Source organism: Panulirus ornatus, chromosome 52 (genome assembly GCF_036320965.1).
Source record: "Panulirus ornatus isolate Po-2019 chromosome 52, ASM3632096v1, whole genome shotgun sequence".
Classification (NCBI taxonomy): domain Eukaryota; kingdom Metazoa; phylum Arthropoda; class Malacostraca; order Decapoda; family Palinuridae; genus Panulirus; species Panulirus ornatus.
This window is the reverse complement of record NC_092275.1, coordinates 14650414-14664398: the sequence shown is the minus strand read 5'-3', so window position 1 is coordinate 14664398 and position 13985 is coordinate 14650414.

Here is a 13985-nt window from a genome sequence, read left to right as displayed (position 1 = left end):
GGTGAAGGTTTAACAATATGTGTCATGATATATTACATATACGCTGTATGTACTGACCGTCCTGCTGATGAACAGGTTTTCTAATACATGGAAACATATTTAAGAGGAGTAAAGGAGTAGATGTTTCATGTTATTACATTCTTAGAGCTCTAGCCAAGGTCGGTGGATCAAGGTCGAACATAGATGGCATCATCCATGTTTTGGTTGCTATGGCCAGCCCACACTCCCCTGGCCGCTAGGTGCGCGCGCAGATTCTTACCAGCGATTATCTCTGCTACATTACGTACTTCGGCGACCATATTCGGTGCCTCGAGTGAATAGACCCGGGCGGTAATTGTGAAGGGATTCTGAAGATATAGTACAGCGCGTGTTGGTCCGCCCACCACGGCTATCTGACCCCGGAGCGAGTTGCGAGAGGCGGGTGCTGGTGAGGTAGGCACACACGTGCACATGGTTGGGTTCTGGCTGTGACGTGTGTGTGTGTGTGTGTGTGTGGAGGAGAGAGAGAGAGAGAGAGAGAGAGAGAGAGAGAGAGAGAGAGAGAGAGAGGTTAAAAACTATTCGTATTTACATAAAACTCGGGAGAATTAATTTAGTTTCATTTTTCACTGTTCAGCTTAGGTCGATCAGCTGGAAATGTTGCAGTGAAAAGAAGGAAGCAGAAAGGCCATGTCTTCATCCAGGATCTTAATCTGAGATAAGTCCTCACTGCCTCATGTACAGGGCAACACCTCATTACTGCCTCATGTACAGGGCAACACCTCATTACTGCCTCATGTACAGGGCAACACCTCATTACTGCCTCATGTACAGGGCAACACCTCATTACTGCCTCATGTACAGGGCAACACCTCATTACTGCCTCATGAAACGGGCAACACCTCATTACTGCCTCATGTACAGGGAAACATTACATGTTAAACTTTTACAATTGTTTCTAAGAAAAAATGAATTCAGTCTTGGGTCCTGCTCAAAGGTCGTACCGTCGTACTCATCTGTCGTACCGTCGTGGTCAAGGCTCGTCCGTCGTGGTCAAGGGTCGTACCGTCGTGCTCAGGGGTCGTACCGTCGTGGCCAAGGGTCGTACCGTCGTGCCCAGGGGTCGTACCGTCGTGGTCAAGGGTCGTACCGTCGTGCCCAGGGGTCGTACCGTCGTGGTCAAGGGTCGTACCTTCGTGCCCAGGGGTCGTACCGTCGTGGTCAAGGGTCGTACCGTCGTGCCCAGGGGTCGTACCGTCGTGGTCAAGGGTCGTACCGTCGTGCCCAGGGGTCGTACCGTCGTGGTCAAGAGGTTAACATAGCTGATGAGACTGTCGTAAAGTTTGTGTTGTCACATCTGTCATGTGTGTGGGTCGTGTGGTATAACACATGACTTGACCACAATCTTGAGTATACACAATACAGACTGAGCCTGGGAGGGAAAATCCTCACTTGGCCCCCTTCTGTGTTCCCTCACGGCCATTTGTGAATGGTATCTAGATATTTTTGGATTTCTTTTGATTTCTTTCTGAAGCTGACATCATCCTCATCTCACTCTCATCATCACCTCAGCAGATGGGTCACCTTCAGTCATCCCATCCTCATTATCACCTCTCCAGGTGGGTCATCTTCAGTCATGGTCTGTTTCCTACCACTGTATGTGCTCTGTTGCTGGTGATGAAGTCTTGATCTATCAAACTGTTTCACTTTTCACGTTTTGTTTCGCAAGTTTCTCAGGTTGTGTAGGTGGGGGTCACTTTCTGGGCGGCCAGATGATCTCTTATAAGTTGAGCAGCTTCTGTTGCAGAATGACGAGTGAAGCAGATTGCTCAACTTCTTGATTTCTGTACCAGTGTGTGTGTGTGTGTGTGTGTATGTGTGTGTGTGTGTGTGTGTGTGTGTGTGTGTGTATGTATGTGTGTGTGTGGTACTGGCTAGTCAGTAGTACCACAGACTCGGGTATGCAGCTCATGACGTGCTGGATCAGGAATGTTGATTTGCAGCCTCCCTCGGGAGGGTGTGTTTGGAAGGGGTTGGGAGTGCTTGTCGGTAGGGAGGGAGGGAGGTAGGGAGGGAGGGAGAGTAAGAGGAGGGGTGGGAGAGGAAGGGAGATTAGGAAGGTGCGGGGGGGGGGGGGGGCGACAAGGAGGAGGAAAATGCTAAGGCCATCCCTAGTGAAAGAGGCTCACCAGAATAGTGATGATGGCATGGTATCCACCAACGTTGGTAGGATGTGGTACAGAGGCACCTGGGATCTGCGTCCAATGCTTAGGATACGACCTCGACATCCACTGCAGTGATGTTACTTATGATGCACATCTCTCTGTCGTCGGTCGTCACCCAGCAGTGTTGGTGCCTCAGTCATCAACAACCCGAGGAAGGGTTGGTTCCCGTGTGGTGAGGAGTGTCTGAGTGTGGGGAGGACACGGCTGGTATGATGGTAAGACTTTGGGAAAGTCGTCGTACTCAGGGGGTTCAGTCGTCGTACTCAGGGGGGTTAAGTCGTCGTATTGAGGGGTTTAAGTTGTCGTACTCATGGGGGTTAAGTCGTTGTAATCATGGGGGTTAAGTCGTCGTATTGAGGGGTTTAAGTTGTCGTACTCATGGGGGTTAAGTCGTCGTATTCAGGGGGTTAAGTCGTCGTATTCAGGGAGATTAAGTCGTCGTGCCCAGTGAGTGAACAGTAAACACATTACAGTTTGATTGATTAAAAGGAATCATCAGATGAACCTCGGGTTGTCTCTAGGCGGCACTCAAGTGATGGAAGTAGAAATCGTTATCATTCAATCAGACTAGAACTTGTGCAGTACTTGGGAGGTAAGGTCCAGTTTCCATTATCCTGGTGGAACTTAATGTCTTTCCGCAAACAGTCTTAGTTCGAGCCGTGATTGGCTGCAGTGGGAGACGGGGGCGTAGCTTAGCGAGGGAAGAAGGCGAGTCTCCACCAATCATCGAACCGAAGGCATTCACTCCTTCCTTCCTGATTGGTTGAAGGAATTACGTGTGTTGCTCATGTCTGCCCTCCAATTGGCCTGGCCATAATGAAAGGTATGTGCAAAAATGTACACAATCTCTGGGAACATGTGGTCTCTTCTCAGCCGATATAAAAAGCAAAAGAAGAGATAGCTTACATCAGCTAAAGAGGAGATAACCTGCATCTGAGTGAAAAGAAATATCCAAAAAAAAGATGTTTCTACGTTTATGCTTATACACACACACAAATATATATATATATATATATATATATATATATATATATACATATATATATGTATACATATATGAAGTCTGTTGTGGATGAGAGAGCTTGGGAAGTGAGTCGGTTGTTGTTCGCTGATGATACAGCGCTGGTGGCTGATTCATGTGAGAAACTGCAGAAGCTGGTGACTGAGTTTGGTAAAGTGTGTGAAAGAAGAAAGTTAAGAGTAAATGTGAATAAGAGCAAGGTTATTAGGTACAGTAGGGTTGAGGGTCAAGTCAATTGGGAGGTAAGTTTGAATGGAGAAAAACTGGAGGAAGTAAAGTGTTTTAGATATCTGGGAGTGGATCTGGCAGCGGATGGAACCATGGAAGCGGAAGTGGATCATAGGGTGGGGGAGGGGGCGAAAATCCTGGGAGCCTTGAAGAATGTGTGGAAGTCGAGAACATTATCTCGGAAAGCAAAAATGGGTATGTTTGAAGGAATAGTGGTTCCAACAATGTTGTATGGTTGCGAGGCGTGGGCTATGGATAGAGTTGTGCGCAGGAGGGTGGATGTGCTGGAAATGAGATGTCTGAGGACAATGTGTGGTGTGAGGTGGTTTGATCGAGTAAGTAACGTAAGGGTAAGAGAGATGTGTGGAAATAAAAAGAGCGTGGTTGAGAGAGCAGAAGAGGGTGTTTTGAAATGGTTTGGGCACATGGAGAGAATGAGTGAGGAAAGATTGACCAAGAGGATATATGTGTCGGAGGTGGAGGGAACGAGGAGAAGTGGGAGACCAAATTGGAGGTGGAAAGATGGAGTGAAAAAGATTTTGTGTGATCGGGGCCTGAACATGCAGGAGGGTGAAAGGAGGGCAAGGAATAGAGTGAATTAGATCGATGTGGTATACCGGGGTTGACGTGCTGTCAGTGGATGAATCAGGACATGTGATGCGCCTGGGGTAAACCATGGAAAGCTGTGTAGGTATGTATATTTGCGTGTGTGGACGTTTATGTATATACATGTGTACGGGGGTGGGTTGGGCCATTTCTTTCGTCTGTTTCCTTGCGCTAGCTCGCAAACGCGGGAGACAGCGACAAAAAAAAGAAAAAAGAATATATATATATATATATATATATATATATATATATATATATATATATATATATATATATATTGGAAAGGCTCACAATTTTGCGCGTGATCAAGTATATTCCTATGAGTCCACGGGGAAATGAAACACGATAAGTTCCCAAGTGCACTTTCGTGTAATAATCACATCATCAAGGGAGACACAAGAGAGAAATATAACAGTCAGTTGATATACAACGAAGAGACGTAGCTAGGACGCCATTTACTAAACATGCGATTGACCAAGACAGGCAATGAGCTTATCATAAATTTATTTTGTGGACAAGAAGGCGAATTGTTTACAAATTCTATCAACAATAAAGTTATCCAATTTGTATAGATCATCACTAATATCAAGATTATAATTCTTTGTGTATTCAATAATAGAAGATTCAATGATATTTCTCATGGTAATAGAGTTAGAGTTAATAACTGAGATGGCATTACTCCAGTCAATACATTGATCATAGTTTTTAACATTAAACAAGGCATTTGATTCTTGTCCCATTCTTATACGATGTTTCTGCTGCTTAAGTCTAACAGAAAGCTCCTTACCAGTCTGCTCAACATGAAACTTATCACAATTTCTACATGGCACTTTATAGATGCACCCAGGAGAATTTTCTGGTGAATTCCTGATTAAGATATTCTTTATAGTATTATTGTTGCTGAAGGCAGCATTTACATTACAGGATTTAAGCAACATAGGAAGTAAAGTAGAATTATTATCAAAAGGGAGAACTAAGAGATTCTTGGTGTCAATGGGAGGTTTGGGCTCAACTCTATAAAACTCTATAAAATGAAAGATCTAGGGTACTTTAACTTAGATCCAATAGAATATATGATCTCAGACTCATCATCAATATACTCTGGACTGCAAATACGTAATGCCCTAAGGAACATAGATTGAAATGATGATAATTTAAGTCTGTCATGTTGAGATGAGTAATAATGGATATAAGAGCATACATTGGTTGGTTTTCTGTATATGCTAAACTTAAACTTGTTTCCTTGCCTATGGATCATGCAAGCTAGAAATAGTAACATACCATTATTTTCATTCTCTACAGTAAATTTGATCGAAGGTACTAAATTGTTAAGTACAGGGAGAAATATTCGTAAATTTTCATTTGTTAGCCGAGCACAAAGAACATCATCTGCATACCTAAACCAAACTGCGTTAGAAGGTAAGATATTCTTTAGTAATTTTGTTTCAAAAAATTCCATATAAAGACAACTTAGTACAGGTGAAAGAGGGTTACCCACTGCCATACCAAATTTTTGAGCATGATAATCTCCATTGAATTGAAATACAGTCTTTTATGCACAATTTTTATCAGTTCAGTGAAAATAGACTTTGAAACAGGTAAACGAATATCATCCAGGACATCAAATAAAAATTCTGAAAGGTCATCTATTGGAACTTTTGTGAAAAGTGAGGAAACATCAAAGTTAACAAGTTTGAAATCAAAATTAATTTGGAAATCCTCCCCTCCAGTTTTTACTTTTCCAAAAGAAGGAACAGAGAAGGGGGCCAAGTGAGGATTTTCCCTCGAAAGCTCAGTCATCTGTTCTTGATGCTATGTCGCTAACGCGGGAAATGGCGAATATATATATATATATATATATATATATATATATATATATATATATATATATATATATATATATATATATATATATATCAAAAAAATATTTTGTATACGTAAATGAGTTATGGTTGTGTATACAAGACTATGTCAAGTCTCCAGAGTTTCCCAATAAAGGTGACTAACTCACTGGCTCTGGCTGTCTGTCTCAACCTCACGGTATTTCCGGAGCCAGTGTGTGTGTGTGTGTGTGTGTGTGTGTGTGTGTGTGTGTAATGCGTCAGTGTGACGTGGTGGTGGGGGGGGGGAGACCAGATAAGACTCGTCTTCAGATTGAATTGTTGTGTTTGTCTACCATTTTGCTGGTATACATGCGTGTTGCCTCAGCGGTGTTACCGGACTCCACCTGCTTGGAGTTACGGCAAGAGCGGCATGTCACCTTCAGCTGAGCTGTGCCACCATCGCTTGACAGACAGGAGCAGCATCTCGCTCTACATGAGTCCAACACTTCCCTGCTACTGCGTGAGGCTGCAGGAGCCTCACACGAGCATCCTTGACATGTGTGATGATAACACACATCTGCTGCAGCCTTATGTAGGTATAGACGATCACATGTGCGTATGTATGTATGTATGTATGTATATACCAGTTATCCCTGGGGATAGGGGATTAAGAATACTTCCCACGTATTCCCTGCATGTTGTAGAAGGCGACTAAAAGGGGAGGGAGCGGGGGGCTGGAAATCCTCCCCTCTCGTTTTTTTTTTTAATTTTCCAAAAGGAGGAACAGAGGGGGGCCAGGTGAGGATATCTCACAAAGGCCCAGTCCTCTGTTCTTAACGCTACCTCGCTAACGCGGGAAATGGCGAATAGTTTAAAAGAAAAAGTATGTATGTATGTATATACCAGTATGTATGTAATATTCTCTCTCTCCCTGCCTCACACACACACACACACACACACATACACACACCCTAGCCTGAGCCAGGTACTTATTTCATCGACCAATCTTAACGGTGGATGGACAGCTGATTGTGGACCGACTGTCGCAGCTAGGATTCGAACCTATGCGCTCGACCCTGAGCGGCCTGTGAATGCGTCACGGTGAGGAACGCTAACCACTACACCACAGAGGTCCATGATAACATGAGGCACTACTGATAACACGAGGCACTACTGATAACATGAGGCACTACTGATAACATGAGGCACTACTGATAACATGAGGCACTACTGATAACATGAGGCACTACTGATAACATGAGGCACTACTGATAAGCCTTGTAATCATGATGTCTTCTCTGGTTCCATCCTGCCCTGTGATGGGTAGTAACCAGTAGTCAGCTTCCCCAGCCATTCATATAATGGGCACCACGTCATAATGTCTCTCCCTCCACCTGTATAATGGTCACCACATTCATCAACTCCCCTCGTCTGTTCTTGTAACAGATCTCATTATCTGCTCTACACACATTCTGGGAATCATGAAACACCACATGACCTCAATTACTAAAGAGGCCATTGTAAGTCGTGTATTTCTAAGTCAGCGGACACCTGACCAACGAACACCTGATCAGCGAACATTTGGAAAGTTGTCTCCCCAAGTATTTAGACCTTGAATGATTGCTTTACTCCTAGGGAGGCATTTGGAATACTTGCTTTCCCCCCTGATGCTCCTCCAGGAAAAGGCTCATTCCAGAAGCCTGGCGCCCGGGAGCCAGCCGAAGGTATGAGCAAGACTTCCGCTCAGCGGGGAGCCAGCGCACGGAGCTTACCGGGGCTTAACCGTCCGGGATAATCGCTGGAGCAGTTGTCGTAGTGACCACTACAGCTGTGTGGCTGTAGGAAGTCTCAGGGATCATTGTGGCAGTGACCACTGCAGCTGTGTGGCTGTAGGGAGTCCCAGGGATCATTGTGGCAGTGACCACTGCAGCTGTGTGGCTGTAGGGAGTCCCAGGGATCATTGTGGCAGTGACCACTGCAGCTGTGTGGTCTTAGAAATTCTCTGGAAAGTCCTTCTTGGTGACGTTTGTCAACACATGATCCTGGAGAGTCACATGGAAAGTATTTCTTGGGGACTTCTATAACTAGCTGGTTCCGGAGAGTCATTGGAACGCTCGTCAGGGGGTAAGACCTGGATGTGGTTACTCATGGAAAGTCACTGGAATGTCACTCGTGTTGATGACTTACTTTATTTGGCCCTTGAAAGTTACTGATCACTGGAACCCAACATGATGGTCACTGGAACCTATGATGTGGCCTCTGGAATCTGGGATGCGTCTTCTCCTACATCATTATCGGCCAGACGACCATGTGTAGGAGACCAGGATCATGAAACGCTGGACACCAGAGAGAGAGAGAGAGAGAGAGAGAGAGAGAGAGAGAGAGAGAGAGAGAGAGAGAGAGAGAGAGAGAATATTCGGGAAGTAGATATTGAGCAAGAAGAGTTGCGAGATGAACTAAAGAGGTAATAAGATAGTGGGTTGGGTGGGGTGGGTGGGTGGGTGGTGAAGGCTAGGGGGCTCGAGGCAGAGATCAGGGGTTCATTGAGGTTTTATTACAGGAGTTACAACGCTGACAACACTGCTTAAAGGTCGCTTGTTCCGTGTGTGTGTGTGTGTGTGTGTGTTACGAGGAGAGAGTTGTACACGTGTGTTGTCCCGTCTCTAAACCTTGAATATATGTACGTGTACCATGTAAACATTACGCCAGGTAAAGTGTACGTAATGCCCCACTTGTAATCAACAAAGTGTGCTGTACAGGGAGGGAGTTCGGTGTTGGTGGGGCACCATCTCTTGAACATTCTCCACCATCAACAAATTCCTAAACTGTTTGTTGTCAGCGTTAACAATTTTATCACTTAGTTTATTGTATACATCCACCACTCGTGCTGGAAACATACTGTCTTACGTCTTGCCTAACGTGTTCATGTTGTGACCGTCTGTTTGTCATTAATCATCACGATATATCATAACCTCAGAGATAATGTTAGTGCATGATGTTGACGTATGATGATGACGTGTGATGATGACGTATGATGATGACGTAGTTATCATGAATGAACACGAGAGACACATTCAGGCTGCGATGAGTCGCTGGTGAGGTAATCTGAGCAGAGACGGTAGGAAAATCAGTAGAGGTCACATAGGAGTGATGAATATGACCAGAACCAGACACAAGATGAGAGATTTCAATGTTCCATTCAGGAAAACAACTGAAAAGAAGGAGGTAATGGAGACTGATGATATATCAAGCATGGAAGACGCGAGGTGTGTGAGCAGGAGTTTGAACAGTGACCCCTGACAGACGTGGAGCTGGACGTTAGAATGAGGGACTGAGGCTATCAGGAGGAGGAGGAGGAGGAGGAGGAGGAGGAGGAGGAGGAGGAGGAGATGCTGGAGGAAGGTGATGATGAACACAGAGAACGCAAGGTGAGGAACTAGTCGAGGAGGCTGGCTGGGAGGACGGCTGGAGACAGACATCGAGTCTCCCTGGCCTCTGGTGAGAATGACTTACGACATGCTGGATCAGGATCATACAGAGAACCGCTTTAACCTGATCACGTCTGTGACTCTATGGAATCCATTCGTCGCAGACACATTCATCGTCACTCCACTTCCTGTTTGAGTCATCTGTGACTACCTTAGGTCACGTTTGAGTCATCTGTGACTACCTTAGCTCACGTTTGAGTCATTTTTGACTACCTTAGCTCAAGTTTGAGTCATCTTTGACTAACTTAGCTCAAGTTTGAGTCATCTGTGACTACCTTAGCTCACGTTTGAGTCATTTTTGATTAACTTAGCTCACGTTTGAGTCATCCAAGGAGCATCTCAGCAACACACACTTCCACCATACTATCAGTCGTGCCAACGTCTCCGGTAAGGGTTCTCCAGCCAATCACGAGGTTCGAGGGTTGGCACGACTGACTACCTTATCTCCTGCTGAAGCACTTGTCACTGTATTGTTTATCCCACATGAACGGTTCTCTCGTCCCGCAGACAAACTCCACCGGATGTCTTTCGACACGACTACATTTCTGGTGTCTCGGAATAAACTCTATCACCAGAGGATGTGAGAACATGTCCCGCTTATGAGAGGAAAAGAGAAATTTACCCGCGGCACATTTTCCATGTAAAATGTCTCCATTTGTTTACCAGATGCATGACTTCCTTTCAGTGTGCTGAGCAGATAAACGTACGAAGATTATCATGTGCTCACTCTGGTCGTGACTGAGGGTGGTAGAAGGAAGCAACCAGGAGGATCAAGAGTGATATTTGAATGTCATGAATGTTAAGGACAAGGAATTAGACGTCATATGAGCATCGGTGCCTAAGTATGGTCTTGGATTTCCTAGTGTCTTGTCTTACACACACACACACACACACACACACACACACACACACACACACACACACACATATCTACCATGATACAGTTTACACACACCACAGTTGAGAGTTACACATGTATACATAAAGCCAAAGCTAGAATATGCTTCTCAAGTTTGGTCACCTCACCTAAAGAAGAGGAAAGAGCTAATAGAGAAGGTCCAGAGGAGAGCGACAAAGATGGCGCCAGAAGTAAGAGAGTTGAGTTACAGGAGAAGGTTAGAGATCTTGAATATACCCACAATGGAAGTGAGATGAGTGCGGGGTGACCTGATCATAACCTTTGGTTTAAACCAGGATAGAACAACCACAGGACATAACATGAAGCTATGGAAAACACTTGTTCAAAAGTTGTGAAGAATTACTATCATAGTGTAATGAGGTGGATGACTGGAGTATACTGAATAATGATAGTGTTAATGTGCATAGTATACAAATGTTTGAAATAGATGTACGACGCCAGAGAATGTTTAGGAGATGGGGCTTCATAAGTGTCGAACTCCCTCCTCCCCTTACAGTAAAGATAAAAAGTGACGCATTCGGGGGCCGCCCAGGGTCGGGCACATAGGTTCGAATCCTGGTTGCGGCAGTCGGTCTACAGTCACCCTATCTGTTCATCCACCCCTAGGGGATGTTCGCTATGAGCGGCCTGCGGTACACAGATGTTTCTCCATCCTTCAAAACCTATATTTCTCGACACCTTCGCCAACTTCTAAAACATATCGTCACCATTAATCATTATTCCTTATTCTGCTCAGACTCAGCGCGCTTATAGAATCCACCAACAAAGGACTCGGCAAAAATTCTTCATAGTTAATTAACGAGGTAAAAGTAATTTGAATCCATAGCCTCTGTGCATTAAGTCGTAATCAAACCTTTTAATCGGATCTGTCTGATGCTCAATGGTCCTTTTTCATTTTTGGGTTCAATAGCTTCCCTGGGGGGTATAATTGCAGGCACATAATGATTCATATAAATGTAATGTTTTTATGTCAACTGATACTTGAATGTTTAGAGCAGTCGTCGGGCAATAATGAAACGAATTCATATGGTTTAATCGTGGATTCACAAGCGTTATCAAAGACACAATAACACGTTCAACTTTTTTCAAATCCTTATTCTTATCGACAACAATGTTTACGTTTTTCTGGAACCCGTCCGCGCACTTGAAGGTCCTCCTGTTTTTATCTATACAAACTGTTTCGTATTGTGCTTTTTTCTTTTGAAGTATGTTACGTAGTGGGACGGGATGCTTCACGTTCCCTGCATCGTTGAGGAACACATTCAGAGCGAAATTCGAGTTATCGCATCTGTTGGTTCACACAACACATGTGATACCGTGTTCACGCAACACATGACTTGGCTGGAGGTATTTTCACTCTTCCTTGACTTCTCTATTAATCTTTCTGTAGTAAGAATTGCTCTCTCTCTCTCCCTCTCCCTCACTCCCTTCCTCTCTCTCTCTCTCTCTCTCTCTCTCTCTCTCTCTCTCTCTCTCTCTCTAGCAGGAAGTTTCTCTTTCTCTCCCAGTAACATGGAGGGGGTAGGTGTCAGAGAGTGAGTCAGGGCTGGCCTGCCGTAGTGACATGCCTCACATTCCCTGAAGAACAACGCGGACTTCCGGGCGGTGAGAGGCACACCAGCTCTGCTTCGCCCTCAGAATAATTCATCCACCACGACCTCTCACTCGGGATCATCTTTCCTCTCAGTGACTCAACCGCTCGAGTGGTTCTCCAAGGCTTCCCCGAGAGTTCTGGTCTCCCGCTGGCGAGGATACGCTGCTCTGTCCTTCTTTGTGGGTGTTGTTGGTCACCCCGCTCCTCCAGGAGGCAACGCAGTGCCTCCAGTGATGGTGGGACGTTTTCAGGGATGGTGGAGTGGCTCCTTCAATAGTTAGGCGCCCTCAGGGAGGTTGGGGTGGTCCTGGGTGATCCTTGAACAATGTGACACTCGTGATGATAGCAAGAGACTCTGGGGTTCGTGAGGCGCCGTTGGGTGGTGGATATGTGGTGGCCGTGTGTACCCTGGTTGTGGCAGGGCGCCCCTGGGGGAGGCGGGCAACTCTGGGGGAGGGTGGAGGGTGCCTGTGGAAGGTAGTGGGGGCTGCCTTGAAGAAGCGTCTGGTACGCCCTGTGAGTATCCCAGCAGGCCGGGGGCGAGGGTCATACGCTTCGAGAAGCTGCAGGGTTGTGGGGCGTCACTGACAAGGTCGCCCCGGGTGATGTCATGGATGATGTCACGGCTCGAGCTCCTCCTCCTGATGTGACGTGGCGTCCGCCCCGCTTTCAATCTGTGACGTTTAGGGCGTCTCCTTCATTGGTCGCCTACAAATGATGACGTAGCAGGGCGTCACCCTGATTGGGTGGGCGTCGCCGCAACCTGAGCTGGCCGGTTGCCCGCTTGCATCTGATTGTGGTGTGATGTGTATGGGCAACGGGAGGAGCACGAGTGCCATGGGTCGGAAAAACTGGATCTACCAACTCTCGCGTGGGCTGCAACCCAGACTTGGGTGATTCTCTTTGTTTTCTGTTAAACTTGGCGCCTTTTTTGCGGCGTAACCAGTACATCGGAGCAGAGGGGCACTACTCGGGGCCTGAAGTAGTGGCAGAAGGCGCTGCAGAAGACCTCAGGTGCCCGTCAACAGCCCAGCCCCTCATCATGGCAGCCAGCTTGGGTACCCCAAGCCAAAACAAGTTTTTGTACCCTTCAAGTCTGGTGTTTTGGTCGGCGGCCAACTGGTGATGTTGGCGTCTATTTATAGAACCAACGTAATGGTGGCTTCATGACTCGAATGCAGGCGGGAGGTTAAAAAGCCGGGCATCTTGCCAGCGCATTTTGTTTATCTGGCAAGCAATACCGGCCAGTAATGGTTATATTTACTGTAGATTATTTTAGTGGTACGGGTAGCCTGACTCAACCATTGTTGCAGGCCACGTCTCTCTCTCCCAGGGACCATACTAACGTTCCCTCTCTGTCTCCTGCCTCCTCTCCTGCCTCCTCTCCCTAATACCTGAGGAACACCACCGTCACCAGGAGTCCCTCACACCCCCCAGTGCCTGGCCCACTCACCCGTCCTCACATCCCTAGCAACACGACCCAACACCTTCATTATCTCTCTGCTTTTGGTCAGGGTCCCACAGCATGCCTGCCTCACCAGGCAAAACACATACCATGAGAGGTGAGGCTTCTTCCTCCCCCCCTTACCCCCAGCCACCTTCCTGCTTCCGCAACACCTGCAGCAGCAGTCCTCACCCCTCACCTCTGTAAACATTAAACTCTTGAGCACGATCGCTGGGTACGATGGTACGACCCTTAAGTACGATGATCCTAGATTTGGGTAAGACGGTCCGAGCCAGTCACTTCCGCATACATAAAGAAACTCGTAACATTATCATGAGTAGCTGGAACACTTGTTGTGCTGAGATGTTTCCCACGACCTTCCTCAGTCGTGTACTGACCATCTTGTAAATTACTATAACACTGGAGGACAAAGCAGGCTACAGCTGCCCAGTAATTAGGGACCAGAACTAAGTCGACTCAAGTCATTACCAACATGTAAATGACAAACGAAAATAAATTTTTCTTTTTCGCTTAGAATTTATATATTTCTTTGAGGATATATATATACGTATGTATATATACACATCCTGATTCCTGCACTGTGAGGAGGCACGTAACACGTCCTGGTGGATCGTTCTTCCTGGTAACGTTGTTGGCT